This window comes from Phascolarctos cinereus, unplaced genomic scaffold (assembly GCF_003287225.1).
Source record: "Phascolarctos cinereus isolate Bilbo 61053 unplaced genomic scaffold, phaCin_HiC Scaffold_4;HRSCAF=312, whole genome shotgun sequence".
Lineage (NCBI taxonomy): Eukaryota > Metazoa > Chordata > Mammalia > Diprotodontia > Phascolarctidae > Phascolarctos > Phascolarctos cinereus.
In genome coordinates this window covers 46,325,814-46,345,847 of record NW_027555847.1, presented here as the reverse complement: position 1 = coordinate 46,345,847, position 20,034 = coordinate 46,325,814, and positions in this window count along the sequence as shown.

Genomic DNA, 20,034 nt, shown 5'->3' with positions numbered 1-20,034 from the left:
CAATTTTCATTGTGGAGGCCTACCTCATGAAGTGTTGTCAGTTGGTTCTGTTTGACATTAGATGAAATGACAGTGGTGGGGAGGCAGTTGGGTAACATTTATGAAGCACCTACTATGTACCAGGCCTTCTGTTAAGTAGTCAGGGCTACAGTAGTAGCTCCTAACCTTTTCCAGTATGAAGACAAAATTTTAAACTTAAAGAAATTAACAGACCTCAACAGGATGATAGCTATATGGTTAGTGTCTGCTGATTGAGAAAATACATGATGACGTTGAGCTGCTCTGAATCCAGCGATGCTTTCAAATGAAATTGCATTTAATTACTCAAAATAGCAGCTATATAAATTTGAAATGTAATGTGTGTGTGTGTGTGTGTGTGTGTGTGTGTGTGTGTGTGTCTCATTATTCCCTCTACAGGAGTTCTGTTTGCTTATTTAACATACAAATGAGATTCCCCCCTTCCCCCCGGGGTCTGAAGCCCAAAGGTTGGCAACCAGTGGCTATAGAAATGATGCTATAAATGGGTGATTGGGTGAGCTTGCCCATTTCTGCTGAGGGAACTGCTGTCCTTCCTGTCATTGAACTTCACAAACTTAGGGGCATCCTTTATTCTTCACTCATATCTCTCATCCAGTCAATTTTCAAGTTTTGTTAGTTCTCTTCACTCACGTGGTCACCATCTTCGTTCAAGCCTTCAGTACATCTCTCCTGGCCTGTTGCAGTAGATTTCCCTGACTTGGTGTCTTCTCACTCCTATTCAGTATTCAGTCTGCGCATAGCTGCCAGATTGATGTTACGTCTCCCATCTATGAACTTTTGCACGTACTGACTCCCCCTGCCCCCCATCCCAGATCTGGAATGTACTCTTTCCTGACCTAGGTGTCTTTCAATCCCGAGTTTCCTTCAAACTCCATCTAAGTTCCATTTCTTACATGAGACCTTTCCTGATTCCACAGTTATGAGGCCCCTAATCCCCATTATTACTCTGTGTATCAGTCCAGAGTTTTGCAAGGGGGCCCAAGTCACTCTATCTTGTTATGATTTCATAAATGAATGTGGTGTATACAGACCTGTTTTGAACCTAATAAGTAAAAATCCTAAGTTTGCCCTCAGAAGTACAGCACCGTTTTGAGAGATAGTCAGTGAGCATTTGCTCTGTGCTTACTCTGTGCCAGGCACTGTACTAAGGGCAGAAGATAAAAAGAAAGACAACAGAAAGTTGTTCAAGAGCCTCCCTCCATTGGTCATAGGGCAGCTGCCTACTGCCCTAGTTGCTTAAGATGTATGAAAGCACTACTGCCATTGAACTGAACCAAATATTCACTCACAGAATCACAGAATGTTAGCACTGCCAACGACCTTAGAGACCTCCACCTCCAGCTCTTATTTTACTGAAGGGAAATTTGAAGCTTGGGCAGTTGAAGGTAGCACAAGGTCATCAGGTCTGGGTTCTGGTCCCATCTCTACTCCTGACAAGCTGTGTAGTCTCGGGCAAGTTAGGTTGCTTTTCAGAGCCTCAGCTTTCTCCTCTGTAAAAAGAAAGGGGCTGTTTTAGAGAGATGCTCTCTAAGGCTCTTTTTAGTTTATGATTGTAAGATTCTGTGATCCTGGATAGAGATATGGCCTGGATAGAACGCTGATCAGCCAGTACAGTCTTCTCTCTATTCAGATGACTTCCTAAGCGAACTTAGCCACTTCCTGTTCCAAATAGGAGAATTTTGGGGTCCATGGGGAAGCATTCTGTGATGAAATAGGGAAACTCAGTGTGGTATAAGGGAAGGAGCATCAGACATGAGTCGGAAGAGGACCTGGTTCTATCACTTACTATAGAAGTGACCTTGGGCAAGATGATAATGATGATGGTAACAACAGTAACAACACAACTGATACTTTTCTATGTCACTTCATCTTCATGTTGTTCCTGGAGGGGTAGGCACCGCAAATACTTAAATCCCCATTTTCCAAACAAGGCAATTCAGACTCACTGTGGAGTCATTTACCTACCATCACACAACTGGCAAATATTGGAGGCAGGACTGGGGGCCAGGTCTTCCTGACTCTAACTTGTATGCTCCACTTTCACCTCTTGGTGCCTCAGTTTCCCATCTGGAAAGCAGGGCTGATGGTTCTTGTCTTACCTGCCTCACAAAATTCTTGGTTAAAGTGCTTTACAAGTTGAAGAGCTTTAGAAATATGCTAGAGTTAACACGGGGTCCTGGAGTTTTGGGGTTTTAGGTGACAGCTGGTTCCAATGTAGGAACTCACCTACTTTTTGGAAATCATTGCTGCTACTCTGGAGTTGCCTTTTCATTTCGACAAACATTTATTAGATCACAGATTTAATGGTGGAAAGAATCTTGAAAGTGATCTGGTCTAGAGGTTCTTAGGTGCTTTTTTTATGTCATGGCTCCCCTTCACAGTCTGGTGAAGCCTATGTACCCCTTTTCAGAATGATATTTTTAAAAATGGAAGGAAATCAAGGCATCTAGGTGGTACAGTGAATAGAGCACTGGCCCTGGAGTCAGTAAGACTAGTTCAAATCCAGCCTCAGACACTTACTAGGTATGTGACCCTGGGCAAGTCCCTTAATCCCAATTGCCTCCCTCCCCCCAGAAAAGGAAGGAAATCCTACATTTTGTTTAAAGTTTAGTGATAATAATGTAATTCTCCCTCCCCCCCAATCTAAGTTCATGGACTCCCTGAAATTATAACCAGGAGTCTATGGACCTCAGGTTAAAAACCCTTGATCTAGTCCAACATCTCTCATTTTCCAATGAGGAAACAAAGGCCCAGGAATGTTAATTGATTGCCCAAGGTCACATAGGTAAGAAACTTCAGGGCTGGGATTTGAACTTGGGTCCTCAGGCTCCAGAGACAGAGCTCTAGTCTCCTATAACGCATCACACTGTATTAAGTCAGTAAGAGATGTAAAAACAGCTGTGAAAAAGTCCCTGCCCTCATACAGCTTATGTTCTGCTGACAGTCTCATCTTCTCCAAACTGAACCCTGTGGCCTGGAGGAAGACCTTGATGCTGCCAGGGTGGCATTGAGAGACTTATGGCCAGAGAATTCATAACTCAGTGATGGCAAGTTTCCTAAATCTTCTCCTGGGGCCGAGTTAAACCAGCTTTTCAGCTCAGCGTCCTGAGCATCCCAAAAAATGGAGTGGGTATTTTCTGGTTTAATGAGTTTCTGACTGTGTAAATATAGATGTTGTTTGGTCAGCACTTTCCCCAGCAGTATTTTCTATGGATAATTTGCGTGCAATAAGCTCCTGAGGCAGCTTTCCACAGATACTCAGGAGTAGGCACACTGACTGGGCAGAGGGAGGCCCTGGCCTCCCGACATGGACTGGCTTCCCCAGAGAGGAGGCCGTTTCCAGGGTTTTCCTCTGATTCAGTGCTTCCCAGACTGTCCTGGGGACTTGATCTGCCTAGGACTTTTTGTCTTCTTTAAGTTAATAGTAAATGACAGCACGTTGCACAGTACTTGGTACGTAGTAGACCCTTAATAAATCTTCCTGACCAACTGAGATTGTGTTTTGTATGCATTAGCTCAATTGAACCTTGTGGAATCTTCCTAGGAGGAAGGCACTGTGATCTCATTATCCCCATGTTACAAATGAAAAAATGGAAACTAGAGATATTGGCCATGGCCATGTAGCCAGTAAGTGTTGTGGGACCTAGACCATCCTAAATCAAGGACCAGAACTCACTTTTATCCATGAGAAAAAAAAATGTGCAACAGTGAAAAGAGTTTTGGGCTCCAATCCTGGCTTTGTCACTTCCTGCCAGTGTGACCTTAGGGAAAGGAGTGGTCCTTGGAGCCTTAGTTTCCTCATCTATAAAGTCACAGAGTTGGACTAGATGATCTCTGAGGTACCTTCTAGCCTTAGATGCATGACCTTGGGAAAGCTTTGGTTACCTCATTTGTAAAACTGGGGGTTAGCCCGGAATGGCTCCTAGCTACTTTCTAGCCATAGGTATAATGTACCACATTGGTCAAGTCATTAACAGTTCTACTAAATGATCTCTAAGACCTCTGCTAATTATAAATCTGTGATGACTATCCAATGCTATGTTAATGGCAAATTTCTTTGAATTGCTCATGAACTCACATGTAGCTTTCAAAGAAGGAATTAAATACTTACAAAGTACCTGCCGTGTATTGGACGTGGTCCAGGGAATACTGAGGAGTACAAGGTGCCACCTCTGTCCTACAGAGTCTAGTTGGGCAAACAAGACTCACAGAGTGTACAGTAGAATGTGATCCATAACATGCCAGTGTTTTAGCAAATTCGAGCCCTAGGAGATGGTTGAGGAAGAGGTCACATCAAACTGGGGTGATCATGGATGACTTCATGAAGAAAGGTTGTATACCAGCTGGTTATTAAAGGATGAACTGGATTCCAAGGGCATCTTTTTCTTCATTGCATGGGGAGGCCCATTCTTATAGCCAGGTTACCCTGTAGGAGGAGGCCAGAGAGATTGCTTCCTATGAAGAAATGGGTGTGGTGGAATGATAATCCACTTTTCATTCCTGAAGAGTACCTGAAGTCTGTGAAATATGGATTTCAATTTCTTCTGGCTATCTCTGAAAACTTTTTGTTTACAAATAGGCCAAACTTTGCTATGCAGAAGGGAACAGAATGCATATAGGTAGTTATAGAAAGATATAATTGAAAAGGTCAGTACTGTACCCTCTATGGTAAACCATCCCACATGTACCGCTAGACATTGTGACAGAAAAGACAAAGCAACTCCAAATGAAAATATGCTTGTGACCAGCCTGACCTATTCTCATAACAGTCTCTAAAAACTAATCTCATTGTGAACCTCTAATGCTGTACATCGTGACTAAAGCATTGAAAGGTCAGCAGAGAATGTATTAAAACAGGGTCTTAATGTTTTTGTCAGGTGGGCATCTAGGAACATCAACCCTTTTCTGTTTCTGGAGGATTGCTTCTTTTTTTCCCTTCCTTCCTCACCCTAACTGTATTTTTTTCAACCTTCATTATTATAGCTCATCACCAATCTCAGCTGTTTTCCCTTGGTACTCTTGTCATCCTAAAAACAAACAAACAAAGTCCTTTCATTGTCACCGTGATTGTCTCCCCCCCCTTTCTAGAGGCATCTATCCCTCTGTAGTTTTACAAAGACCTTCTCAGATATCTATCGCGAGGAAACAAAATGTTTGGGGGTCGTTGGATATAATATGCATATAAAGTTGTTTGTACCATAAAAGTCACATTGCCTTGTTTACTTTTTTTTTAAAGCTTTATTGATGCTTTTTGTTCTTTCTACCAAGGTTATTTTTCAATATTACACCCCCTCATTAAACGAATCCCTTGTAACAAAGACAAACATTTCAGTACTATTTGACCTACCAAAAAGTCCTGTGTAACTAACATTCTAGTCCCATAGTCCCCATGTCCCTAAACAGAGGAAGAGAGGAGGAAAATAGATGTCGTCACTTGTTATTTCAATGCTGGTCTGAGAGAACAGATAATGATCTTGATTTAGCTACCTTTAATTGATATTTTCTTTTATATGATTACTGTAGTGATAGCTGCAGCTACTGGAGACCCGGAAAAGAGAGTTTTTGCCTCCAAACTCCCTGGCACTGGTAAATGAACTGGTTTAGTTCAACATCAGAAATAGATGTGTTTGTCAGTGGAAAAATATTAAAGTAGACACATTACTGGGCAGCCAGGTGGTGCAGTGAATAAAATGCTAGGCCTGAAGTCAGGAAGACTCATCTCCCTGAGTTCAAAACTGGCCTCAGATACTTACTAGGTATGTGACCCTGGGCAAGTCACTTAACCCTGTTTGTCTCTGTTTCCTTATCTGTAAAATGAGCTGTAGAAAGAAATGACAAGCTACTCCAGTGTCTTCGCCAAGAAAACTCCAAATGGGCTATGAAGAACTGGACATGACTGAAAATGACTGAACAACAGATACATTACTGGTGCTTTATTCCTGTACCCTAAGGAGCATGGGCCTTCTCATCTCACTTGTAACCGCCTATATATTTTGTTTCCCCATTAGAATGTGAGCTCTTTGAGAGTAAGATCTTGATTCTCTATTTGTATCCCTAGTAGTGGCTCAGTACTTGGCACATAGTAAGTGGGTAATCAATAACCATTCATCTGTTCATTCATTCATTCATTCATTCATTCGGTATGTTGTTCTCTGGGTTCTGCTTTCCTTGCACTGACTCAGTTCAAGTCTTCCTGTGTTTCTCTGAATTTATCATGGTTGGTGATTCTTACTACATGATACTATTTCATTATATTGATGTGTCACAATCTGGTCAGCCATTTCCCAGTAATGGCATGTTTCTAGGTTTTTTTTTTAAATGCTACAAAAAGAATCACGTTGTTTTAAAGAAAGAAATAAAGGGAAATATCTTCATGAGAGGATGATAGATTGGATCTTTTATGAAAGACAACTAATAGCTTATATTTGTAGGGATAACTTTCTTTGACAAAGAAAGTGACATCATTATAATAGTACATTTATATAATACTTTAGGGTTTGCAAAGTGATTTACACATATTATCTTATTTAATTCTCAAACAGTAGTATGAGATAGGTACTATTATTATTATTTTCATGCTACGAGGGAGGAAACTAAGGCTGACTGAGGCAAGGTAATTTGCCTAGGGTCCCAGAGCAATGAAGTATCTGCCATAGGATTCCAACTCAGATCTTACTGACTCTCCTCACTACATCGCCTGGTTGTCTCCCTTATAAGAGACAGAAAGGAGAAACAGGAAATGTGTCCCCTTTATGAACATTTTAGGAGAGAATTCCTCTAACAGGACTCATCATACTTTTCTCAGTCTATTGATCTGTTCTGGAGTGAAGAAAGAGAAACACAATTCGAGCTCCAAGTATAACTATTACCACTAGGTATACTTTACTGGTACTTATTATTGTTACTAGTTATAATTTCTTCATGTTAAAACAAGCAAAGATGCAGTGAGGACACACATCTGTTTGTGACATAGCAACCCCATTCTCTTTTGTCCTGTTTCAGGACATGCTGCAGGACAAAGGCAGAGCTGGACTCCAGCCAGGAGCTGGCCAGTATTGCCAGGACTTCAGACTGATCTGTGTGGCTCCTGAATATTGGAACTTCTCCTATTTTATACTAAGTCATAAACAAAGAGAGCCAAAACCCTTTACACATACACTGATCTAAGCAAACACAAGTGCTTTGGAAAGTATCCGTCATGAATGTCCTAGAAAATGGAGGCTGGCAGAGCTCCTGCCCTGTGGCTGTGGCTCTGGACTAATCTATCACTCTGCCTGTTTCTACCTCCTGCTTGGAGGGGGTGGGTAGGCAAGAGATGCTGCAAAGTGGGCACAGAGTGGGAAGGAGCTTTTTTGGGGTATGGCTATTTGTAGATAGAGGGGTGAAAGGAAAAGAGGAAGCTTGCCATCTCCAGCTTTCTATTTTGACCAGTTATTCTTGCTAACTAGGTACTAAACTTGGTTGTTTTTGTGCTCCTGATGGAGTACAAGTCTCTAAATTTTAATTTTTCCATTAAATGTTATCCCCCTGGGTCAAAGCCTCAGCTGCCTCACTCTTGTTATGTGTCTGCCAAACTTTCCTACTCAGTCTTAGGAGAAGTGCTCAAATGTAATTTAAAAACTGGAACAGGAAAAATATGATAGTGTGTGTTAAAAGTTCAATCACATGGTAAGCCTACATCTGTTCAAAGTGTGACCCTTGATGAATTGAGCTCCAAGTTACTTAATGAAAAGACTGGTATCATTCCAGAACTAGTGGCTCTCATTTCTCCATATTAGCATCTGGAAAATTATTGAAGCAAGCCATGCAATTAATCATAGCATCTTTTTGATGAAAGGGGCTTTAGGAACCCTCTTGCCCCACCTCCTCTTTTTTTTTTTAACCAATGAAGAAATCTAAGGTTCAGGTAGGTAGTATAACTCTCTCAAGGTCACACAGTTAGTGGCAGAGCTAGGACTAGAATGAACTTTTTTGGTTCTGAGAGAAATGATTATTAATAACCAATGACTTGGGAAGATCCAGAGTCCCTTCTTTTTCTAAAGTCCTCATTTCTGAAGGTTGACCTAATTTTCTCCTTGATTGTGGTCACAGCCCACCCAACCTTATTAGGAATCCAATCTAATTCCTCCTGCCCATTGTGTTCAGCTCAAGCAAGTTTGGGTGGAAGTACCTTTGTTTTGATTGCCCAGGGCTGGGGGTGGTCTGGTTGTAGAGATAAGCTCTTTGTCCAAGAGTGACATGCTGTCACTCTCCCAGCCCCTCATTGGAGTGAGCCCACTTCTCTTTGTAAAGTCCACCTCTAATTAATTGTTCACCAGTCAGAGTTAATTGCCACCCTCAGGAACCAATGTCATATAAACTGTGAGCCCACCACCAGGAAGGGTCTTTGGCATTTGAGAATGCCACTGACCTCTTTTATTAATAAAATGAGTAATTACACAGAAATTATGTCTCTTAAACTTTTTAAATGTCATAGTTCTTGATCTAGTCCAGACCTGCACAACTTTGCAGTAGGTAGAGGCCAAAATTAAAATAGGCTAAACTTCTTTGGGCCACAGATAGGTTTTTAGTGCCTCACTTTCCAAGTAAAGGTATATAAAGATTAAACTATTTTATAAATAAGCCATATTTTTTTTTTAAAAAAAGGAAATTTCAATTAATATCAATTACTTACACTGATTACTTAAGATTTTTATTTATCATGAAATCACTCATCTCAGATTAGAGAGAGACTGATGATGGTTGGCTGCCATGGGTCACGTGACAAACAGGAGAGAGTGTGCCATGGCAATGCACTGGACAAGTTACATGATGGACACAATAGTGACTAGTGGGAGGTGGTTTAAATGGGGGACAGAGCATGTTACATCTTTACTTTCGTTTACATTCTCTACATTTTTTTGTGGGCTGCCAGAAATTCTTGGATGGGCTGCAAGTGGCTGACGGGCTGTATATTGTGCAGGCCTGGTCTATTCCTTTCTCTATGATGTGTCTCCCCTTCAGCTAGACTTCCTTATGGCATTGCTTTTCATGGATTTGGACTCACACTCAATGAATAATCAGCATTCTTCAACTCAAGGTATCACCTTCTTCCAGGGGCCTGTCCCTCCCAGTTGCCCCAGAGACTTTCTCAGATTACTGTCTATCTACTCTGTATGTATTTTTTAATGTACCTATTTATTTTATGTGCTAACTCACCAATAGAACATAAATTCTTGGAGGGCAGAGACTGTTTCTATCTCCTTTTGGATTTCTATAGCTTAGCACAGTAGTGACTTGGCAGGTAATAAGAGCTTACTGCTTGTTCACTTACTGATGGAAAGAAGGGTCATTCATTTCATCACTTTGCAGATGCCTCAATGCTTCTCCTATATTCATGGAAAGTCTTCTTCCTTTGGCTAGATGTGGCTATAAATGCTTTTTTTTTTTTTGTAGATTGAATTGATTGAAAATATTAGGTGACATATTAAAAGAAGCCAGCAAACACTGTAAAAATTGTGAAATGAATTTTTCCTAGATTAGTATCTTGCTAAGAGATGAAGACTTTTAAAGTGCCTGGCACATTAATAATGTAATTTAGTGCTGTGATTGCTTTGCAAAAATAAAGATATTTGAGTCTATAACCTGGAGACCTGACTGCTAGAACTGTAATTTAGCATTCCAGATATGCTATTACTGAATAACACATGATTTTAAAAACAAAACAAAACAAAACCAAGAACTTGATGTTTGGTCGCAAGGGCCTTAACTATAAAGTATTTCTTAGTAATAAAATCCAAATGACAAAAGCACAATCCTCCAGGGATCCTTTTTTTAGTTTGTGTCTTACTTCCTGTGCAATTAAGGAATAAGCAGATTTTAAAAGGGAATTGTTTCTCTGTTAGAACATATTCTGCTACCTTTAGGAAGCTGAATTAGTTTAAGAAGCCTGTAAAAGCACCCAACTTTTTGTAAGCTGCTCCATCACTTTGCCTAAAAAGATTTCCAATGGGCTCTTCAGTGGATACACTGATGGTTGTTTTAGAGGCCATATGGAAAATGGCATCCTTGGATTCCCGAGCTGTGATTTGGATCTCCTCACACTTACAGAAACATTATCTTCTGAGGCTAAACTTCATTATGCGATTTGGTTAATGATTCTTATTCATAAGACAACAGCACTGAGGTCTTGTTTCTCCCTATTTAGAATTTAGCACTTTTGCTCATAAAGGAATTTCATCTACTTAAATTTGTTTCAGAACTCGTGTAATTTGGTGGGGTTATATACCTAGTCTACATATGAGAGAAAGCTGAGACATACTTCATTCACTAAGCCAGAAACCAAAAGAATGCTTCTTTTTCCTTTTGTCTTTGTATCCCTAGTGCCTAGTATTTTTTTCTGGACATTACCTGGCATTTCACTAGTGTAGGCAATGCCTGGGCCACTGAACAAGTAAGTGATTTGCTGAGGGTCACCCAGCCAACATGTGCCAGAACCCTAACTAGAACCCAGATTTTCCTGATTCGAAGGACAGGTCTCTATCACACTACCTTTCACCATGTATACAGGGATAGGGATTGGACATGTGATTTCATTAGGATAGAGAATTCCTAGGTGAGGAATTTTTTTTAGTGCAGTTCAGCACTCTCTCTGCAATTTATATGGAGTGAGGGCTATCCCAGCATGTAGCATGGAAATGTTGCATAGCTTGAAGTGAGGCAGCATATTCATCTCTAGCCTCTTCTCCCCAAACCCTTCTCCAAGGGAGACTTTAATTCCTGCCCAGAGAGGAAGCAGGAGGTTGGAGCCAGAGCCTGGCCACTCTACTTTCCTCATAGAAAGAGTAACTAGACTAGAATTATATGTATATATATCTACTCCATCTGAATATTGATATTCTAGGGAATATGGACAGTCAGAAGAGAGAGGGAGAGAGAGAGAGACAGAGACAGAGAGAGTGACACACACAGAGAGAGGAGTTCTAGATCACACCTAAGGGAAAAATCCCTGAAGTCTCTACTACATACAGGGGCATTTTGGAGACTGCCAGCTCCTCTCATGTTGATTTCTTCCTACAGTCTTTTCCTTTAGCAACCTAAAGTAAGGTAGGCGTTTTCCATCTTATCTCTAGAAGCTGGAAACCAGTAGTGTACAAAGTGACCGTAGAACCCAAAGAGAGATAGAAGGGACCTGAAGAAACTCTTAGGCTCAAAGAAGAGTGAACCTCTCTTCTCTCAGGTCTTTCACCAACTCTACTCCGTCCCTCACACAGATGCGGTTCATTCATCTCTACCAACGAGGAGAGTCCTATACTAATGGGTTTTGGCACTTGGTTTACATAGAATCTTAGAGAGTTGCCTAATGCCTTGAGATGCTAAGCAAATTGCCAGAAACAGGACTTGAACCCAAGTCTTCCTAGCTTCAAGGCCAGGTCTGCATCCACTATGCCATACTGCTCCTCATTTTACACACACTAGGAGCTTAATGTTTTCTGGACTGTATTGAATTATATTGCCTGTGGTGGGGGCCTAATAAATATTTGTTGGAATGAATTGAAGTATATTTTCCCTGCCTTCACAGAGATTTCCTACTAATACTCTGGCACTCAGATGAATCTGAGATCTCATTAATATAGATATTATCTCTAATGGTGTAGTTCATAAACTAGATTCAAGTCCCAAGTCTGCTATTTACTATGACCTTAGGGAACTCAGTTAACCTTTCGAGCCTCAGTTTCTTTATTTGTAAAATGAGGATGTTGAGTTAAATGATCTTTGAAGTCACTTCAGGAGAGAAGAGGTGCTATTACTAGGTGTAATTGAGAAAGTAGATAATGGGATACTAGAATTTAGAGCTGGAGGGGTCTTTCAGGGTCATCTAGTCTAGTCCCCTCATTTTACAAGTTAGGAGTTCCAAGCCCAATGAAATGAAAGGATTTGCTGAAGATCACACAGGTAATAAGTAGCAGAGTCAGGATATGAAACCAAATCTTCTCCCTCCAGAGCCAGTTCTGCAGCTGTAACACTGTGCCTCCAGGTTAGTAAGGTATAGGGTAGTTTTATGTGGCTTTGCACTTGTAGTTTCAGAAGATTGGGAACCTTAAAACTTTTCAATTGGCCAGCACAAATCCCCAAATGTAAATCCTAAGGAAGCTTTCTATAATTCTTTCAAGTACCACTAGAGGAAATACAAAACTCTGTGTGTGTGTGTGTGTGTGTGTGTGTGTGTGTGTGTGTGTGTGTGTGTGTGTGTGTGAAAGGTTAGAAAAAAACTACAAATCTTAGTTGATGCTGAAGTTCCTCTTTCACCATTGAAAATTAATTGGGCTTGTTTCTGAAGAGCCCTCCTACAATGTTTGGTATCACTTAACTGTGAATAACCCAGAGTGGATAAACCAACTGTGCTGACGGCATGTTTCCTGCCCCAATGCCATAGACACTGTGACATATAAAGCCAGAAAGCTGGTGGAGTCAGTAAGATTATTCTTTCATGTAGGTAGCAAGGCACAGAAAGAACCCTGGACTGTGATTTAGGAGACTTTGGTTTTAGCCCTTCCTCTTCCTTCAAGGAATCATTTCTTCTTTCTTTGGTTCATTTTTCTCATCTATAAAATGAGTCTCCTCTCGGGCTCTCCATTTAGTTTACAGGGGTATTGCATAAATTAAATGAAATAATGTGGGCAAAAGTGTTTGACAAAATCCTCCAAGTGGAATACTTTATTTTTTGCCTTTTACCTAGAGCCATAGCTGGGAAGTTCAATCACTTCATTTTCTAGATGAGGAAACTGACACCCAGAGTGGGGAAATTATTTGCCCAAGGTCACACAGATAATTAGTGGCACAACTTTGAGCAGGAAACAGGTTTCCTCATTCCATGCTCCTTCCATGAAGTCTCACTTAACGAACTGCCTATAGAAAAGGGTTAGGGGAAGACATAAAATGATGATGAAGATGATGAATAGCCCATATTTATATAGCATTTTGAAGAGTTTGCAAAGAGCCTTATCTCATTTGAGACCTCACAACACCTGTGAAGTAGGTAATTTGAATTTTCTTTTTTGGATAAGATTTGTATTTTGTTGGTACAAGGAACTGTCAGTAAAGAAAGGTTCTCTACCAATGTATATTGCCAACTGCTTTGCAATTTATAGTTACAAATTTTTGCCTAGACTACTACTGGGGTGACTTGCCTAGCATCACACAGGAGGTACATGTTAGACTCAGAACTTGGACCCAGATTTTTCGAATTTCAAGCTCAGCTCTTTATCCACTGTGCCAGAGTTGCCTCTAATGAGATGCGCAACATGGATCCCGTTGTTATTTTCACTTTACAGATGAGGAAACAGGCTCAGAGACATTGTGACCTTAGTGCAGTCACAAGGTCAATAGTATGATTCATACACATTTCTTCAAGATTCTGTAGTGACTTTAAATATGTCTATATCTAGATTTCCATCTAGAGATAGATATTTATCTGTAAAATGAGGATAATAATACTTGCATTGCCCACATTAGAAGGAAGGTTGTGAGGAAGGTACTTTATAAGCCTGAAAGTATAGTATAAATGTGAACTATTTTCAATTTTATTCATATAGTTATAAACTTGGTTGAGAATAGCCTTGTTCAAAATATAATCTATAGAAAATATAGAGATAAAAATTTATAGGCATATATGTATATATACATACATATTTGATACAAAAATTCAAAGACTTGGCAGATTAAATCTTGTCCACACTTGCATGCTTTTATATGAAGTGAAGATTGGTACCATTCTGAAACTAACTGATCAGCACTCTTGGGTCTGTAGTTTGGGATTTCTGTATTTTGGTAGTCTTGGCCAAAGAGTTAATTAGCTTCTGAGTAGAGAATGTGCCTCCTTTTTGGGATGTTTATTTTTAGCTCTCTAAGCTGCAGAGTTGTTTTTCTTAAGTATGAAGGAAATATGTGTGTGCAGCTATATCCAGTTATATTAATGTATGTGTATGTGTATATATATACATGTATGTGTAATACATAAATACACAATATCTACATCCATTTATATACACTTATGCCTTAGGATTCTGGCACTGTGCTAGTGTACTTCTTGAAAAATAAAAGGTGACCCCGCTGCCATGTGAAACTGTAGCAAGAAATCAGTGAGGAAGGAATATTGCCAATTAAAATTGTACATTCACAAAGGTAGGAAATAAAGTCATATTAATAAGATTTCCAGCTTGTATTTATATGAGGACAAGACTGTTTCAGGAAGGAGCTGATACCCACTTGGCACAATTTTCTCAAAAGTAGGATACGACTGGCTTGGTGCCATATTTTAAGAGAACTATTCATTCATTCATCCAACCAATATTTAATGAGCATCTCCCATGTTCAAGGCAATCTGTTGTCTACCCACTTGCAGTGAAGCATGATTTAAAGCTGATAAGCTCACATGTAGATTGTGCTTGTGTGCTTGATTTCCTATGGTTAAAGAAAATGATGAGAAGGGAAATGTAACATTTTAATGATCACCAAAGGCTACCTTTTGTTACTTGATGCCATGCGAATGATCTCTCATTTTGCCTTTGTGATGAAGTTCATCGCCAAACTCCCTGGTAAATGTGGAAACTCCCCTCCTGATGCTGATCCAGCTCAATGATTTGTAGTAGCTAAATCCTAGGGTGTTGTTTGAGGCACATAGTGAATGTGCCCAGGGTCACACAGCTAGTAAATGTCAGAGGTGGAATTTGAATCCAGGTCTTCCTTATACCAAACCCAGCCCTCTATCTATTTTAGAGCTTGCTAACTCCAAGCCAGACCTCTGTCTCATCATATTGCCTCTAATACTTTAGGATCTACCTGACTATTATTGTAGTGTGTGTAGTGCAAAGAACCCTAGACTTAGAGAAATTACAGAGAAATAGGGGTTTAAATTCTGCTTCTGCTGTTTACTAGCTGTATGACCTTGGAAAAGTCATTAATCTCTGTGAACCTCAGGTTATTTACCTGTAAAATGAGTATCATAATCCTTGCATTACCCACCTACAAAGGTTATTGTGAGGAAGGTACTTTATAAACCTTAAAGTCTTATGTAAATATGAACTTTTTTCAGTTTTATTCTCATATAGTTGATATAAACTAGAATGAACCAGTGGTCTTATTGAAAAAGGAATGCTGAAGAATAAAAGCTGCTTTAGGGCAGAGACTATTTTATTTTTGCCTTTGAATTCTCCTCTCCCTATCCCCTCCCCTTACCTAGCCCAGTATCTGGCACCTGGCAGGCATTCCTTATTAAATCCTAGTTGAATTGAATGCAATCAATATTGTAATGCAGTGAATTTGCATTCTCATCCCAAGAAGGGGTGGCTGATCTAAATGAGGAGATGAACAATGAATGTTAGATAAAGTAATGGCTGGCTTTTATAGAGTAAGGATTTTATAGAGTAATAATTGATCCTGAAAAAGGATTTTATAGAGTAATAATTGATCCTGAAAAACATTAGTAGGGTGAGAGAGGTCAAGGTAAGTGGCAGAGGGCTCTGAATAATCACGTCATTTCAGAATTGGAAGGTGTCTCAGAGACCACCCATTCATTCCAAAGCTGAACAAGAATCTTTTCTATTAATGGTCATCCAGCCTTTGCTCAAAGACCTCAAGAGAGGGGGAGCCCATTACTCAAGGAAGCCAATTCCACTTTTTTCTAGTTCTAATTGTTGGGAAGCTTTTCCTTATACCATGGCTAAATTTCCACTCATTGCTTCCAGTCCAATTCAAAAGCATTGGCAACTGGGGTCAGATATTCCTTGAATTCCCAAATTATTTATGAGTCAATTTATGTGCTAACTAAACCAGGTGTGTTTCACCTCTTTCCTCATTATTCCTTCCTTCTTTCCTCACTCTGCCTCTCAGTATCCTACAATGTTAGCACTGGGAGGGATCTGAGATTCATAGGATTACAAAGGTCATAGACCTAGAGTGGAAGGGGCGTTCGAGGCAATCTGGTCCAATTCTTTCATTTAGCAGATGAAGAAACTAAGGCTCAGGGAGCACTATGCAACTTGCCCAAGGTCGCAGAGGTAATAAGTGTCAGAGGGGAAATATGAACTCAAGGTCACTGGTTCCAGAACCACTTGCACTTTCTATTGTACCACACTACCCAGAGATGAGAACTGACTTGCCTGTTAGTCAAATCAAATCAACAAACATTTATTAATCACCTTTTGTATGCCAATCATTGTGATAAGTCCCAGGAATACAACGAAAGGCAAAAAGTAAAACCAAACAGCAGCTTTCCCCTCTTGCCTCCCCTCAAAAAGTTCTTTTTCTCAAGGACCTCATCATCTAGTGGCAGAGAAACCATGCAGATAACTATGTACAAACAAGATATATAGCATGATTTGGAGATAATCACAGAGGGAAGGCACTGAAATTAAGGAGGCTAGGAAAAGGCTTCTTCTAGAAGGTGGAATTGTGGTTGAAAATGGAAGGAAGCCAGGGAAACCAGGAGGTAGAAATGAAGAGGGAGAGCATTCCAGGCATGGGGCCAGCCAGGGAAAAGAGCTGGAGTTGGGAGGGAGAGTGGCTTGGTCCAGGGACAGCAATAAGGCCAGGGTTACTAGATCCCCTTGAGGTTAGCCCTGGTGGTGGCTGAGCTACAACTTGCTGCCTCTCTCGTTCTAGCAACCGAAGTTTTTAGAAGAACAAATTCCTGCTTCCAACCACATAATCAATAGAACAAGCCGAGTACATGTGTTTCATTCTAGGACATGTCAGTGATTATTCCTGAGTGGGGAAAAAAGAGACCTTGGGGCAAATTCTATGATATTAATAGCTTAGATAGATTTCTTTCCTGTAGAGAGAGCCACAGAAGGAAACTTAAGGGGATTGTTTATTACATCCCTCTTATTTATTCAATAGCATTTGCTAAGGTCCTGCCATATGAAGTTTCCACCACTGTATTCCATTCCAGTGAGAGTTAGGATTTAGGGTTTGTAGTGTTTGCTCTTTAATGGAAAGAGAAGACAAGCACAAAAGAAGAAATGTCATATTGTAGTGGAAATAATGTTATGCTAAAATATAGAAAAATAGGGTTCTTCATTGACTGTCCCTGTGATCTTAGATCTCAGAGTCACTTAACTTCTTTTGGCTTGATCTTTAAAATATGTATAGTACCCATGGCCTCCCTAATATTTGGGCCCCCAGAATGCTACTCTGGGTTTGGGGCACTTTGTGGGTCAGCATTTACTCAAAACCTTCACTCATAAGCACCCACTGGCATGTTTATTTTTATTAGGTTAACCAGAAGATATATTGTGTTAAAGCAAAAAGAAAAAAAAAGAAAAAGAAAAAGAAACATTCCTCCATACCCATTAAGGGTATATTCTTCATGGGGTTACCATGTCATTCCACTTCCCCAGCCCCCAAGCAGATCTTCCTCAGGTCTTCTATTAGAAGCCTCTCTGCAGCTTTGTTGAATAACTTTGGTTCTGAACTAACTCAATATGTATTTCATAGTTGACTCATGGGACATGACCAAGTTTCCTCAGCCTATCAGGACATCCTTCTTCAGGATGGCTACTCCACTTCACTAAAGTCTTTTTCACATTGTCTAAAGCAGGGGTTGGCGAACTACTGCCTAGAGGCCAAATCTGATCCATGACCTCTTTTGGTACAACCCTCTAGCTAAGAATATTTTTTACATTTTTAAGAGTGATAAAACTGTATTAGAAGATGTAAAAACTATTTTTAGCTCTTGGATTATACCAAGATTATACCAAAAATGGGAATTAGTCCAGGCAGTAGTTTCCTGGCCTAAAGTCTTTGACTGAGACCTGATATCACTTCATTAAGGTCTTAACATTAAGGTACAAGCCACTGATGCTTTAGCATCTTTAAGTGGGATGGGGGTAACTCAATTAACTCTGTTCTTTACATAGTCATTGGGGTTGGGGGGCATTAGTAGCTAGAGGGATCAGGAAAGACTTCTTGTATGTTAGAAGGTGGAAAGTGAGTTGAACTTTGAGAGAAACTAGAGATTCTAAGATGTGTAAACAAGAAGGGATTGCATTCTGGAAGTGGGGATAGCCTGTACAAAGGCACGGAGGTGAGAGATGGTGAAGAGCACCAAGAAGGTCAGTTTAATGAACCATGGAATGTGTAAAGGGAAGTTGTGTGTGATAAGGCTAGAAAGGTAGTTTTGAATCAAGTTGGGAAGGGTTTTAAATATCAAATGGCGGTGTTTACACTTGAATCTAGAGGCAACAAGGAGCCTTTGGAATTTGTTGAACAAAATACTGACACAGTAAGACCTGTGTTTTAGGAAAATAATTTCAGTGCATATGTGAAGGATTATTTGGAGAAGGGAAAGACATGAAGCAGGAAGACATATTAGGAGGCTATGAAATAGTCCATGTGAGAGGTGATGAGGGCCTGAACTAGTGGAGTGATAATGTGAGTGGAGAGAAGGGGACATATAGGAGAGATGTTGTGAAGATAAAATCAACTAGCCGTAGGGATTGATCATGATTGGTGAGGGACCTTAGCTTATTTGCCTTCTAAATAGTGGGGGAACTGCAGTCATGTTTTGTTTTTCATATAAAACACATTTTCGTATTAGTCATGTTGTAAAGGGGAACTAGAACCAAGGAGAGGTACCACAATAAGGAAGAAACAAAATAAAACAAAACAAAAAAAGAGAGAGCAAATGGTATGCTTCGAACTGCATTCAGACTCCATAGTTCTTTTTCTGGATGTGGATAGCGTTTTCTATCATAAGTCTTTTGGAGTTGTCTTAGATCCTTGCATTGCTGAGAAGAACTAAGTCTATCAAAGTTAGTCATTGCACAATGTGGCTGTTACTGTGTACAATGTTCTCCTGGTTCTGCTCACTTCACTCAGCATCAGTTCATGTAAGTCTTTCTAGGTTTTGCTGAAGTCTTGCTGCTCATCATTTCTTATAGCACAATAGTATTCATTACATTCATATGCTATAACTTGTTTAGCCATTCCCCAGTTGATGGGCCTCCCCTCAATTTCCAATTCTTTGCCACCACACAAAGAGCTGCTATAAATATTTTTGTATTTTTATGATCTCTTTGAGATACAGACCTAGAAGTGAAATTGCTGAGTCAAAGAGTATGCACATTTTTATAGCCCTTTGGGCATAGTTCCAAATTGCTCTCCAGAATGGTTGGGTCAGTTCACAACTCCACCAATGATGCATTAGTGTTCCAATTTTCCCACATATTCTCTGACATTTATCATTTTCCTGTTTTGTCATGTTAGCCAATCTCATAGGTACGAGATGGCACCTCAGAGTTGTTTTACCTTGCATTTCTCTAATCAAAAGTGATTTAGAAAATTTTTTCTTATGACTATAGATAGCTTTAATTCTTCATCTGAAAACTGCCTGTTCATATCCTTTGACCATTATCAATTGGGGGATGTATAGTCATGGTTTTTGAAAGGCTGATCCCATGTGACCCTCCAGCCAATTAACCGGAAATCATCTGAATTATCCACAAAGGAGAAAACAGTTGTGTAGTACTCATTGTTAACAGAATATAACAAAACAGCATGGATAGAGGCTAGCTAAGAGGTGAATAAAATTGAGTCTAAAGTGATCTTTCATCCAAAGGGAAGGGTGACTGCTTTATATCTTAAAAAAAAAAAGGATAGTAACTCAGGGACAAACCATAAATGAGTTTGACTTGCTGACTCCTGAAAGAGTTGTGATTCAAAAATTGAATCACAAAAGACCTGTAGAAACAGGCTGAATGTTATAAAGTTGAAGATGAATGATTCCATAATGCCTTAATTCAACACACAGCTGAGCAGTGGACATTGTCATGCTGATCTTTGGGACATTGGAAAACCAGTGTGGGAAACTATATTGTGGTTTGGGGGCTACTCATTGTTGTTGTTTTTCAGTCATTTTTCAATCATGTCTGACTCTTTGTGACCCTGCTTGAGGTTCTCTTGGCAAAGATATTGGAGTGGTTTGCTATTTCCTTCTCCAGCTCATTTTACAGGTGA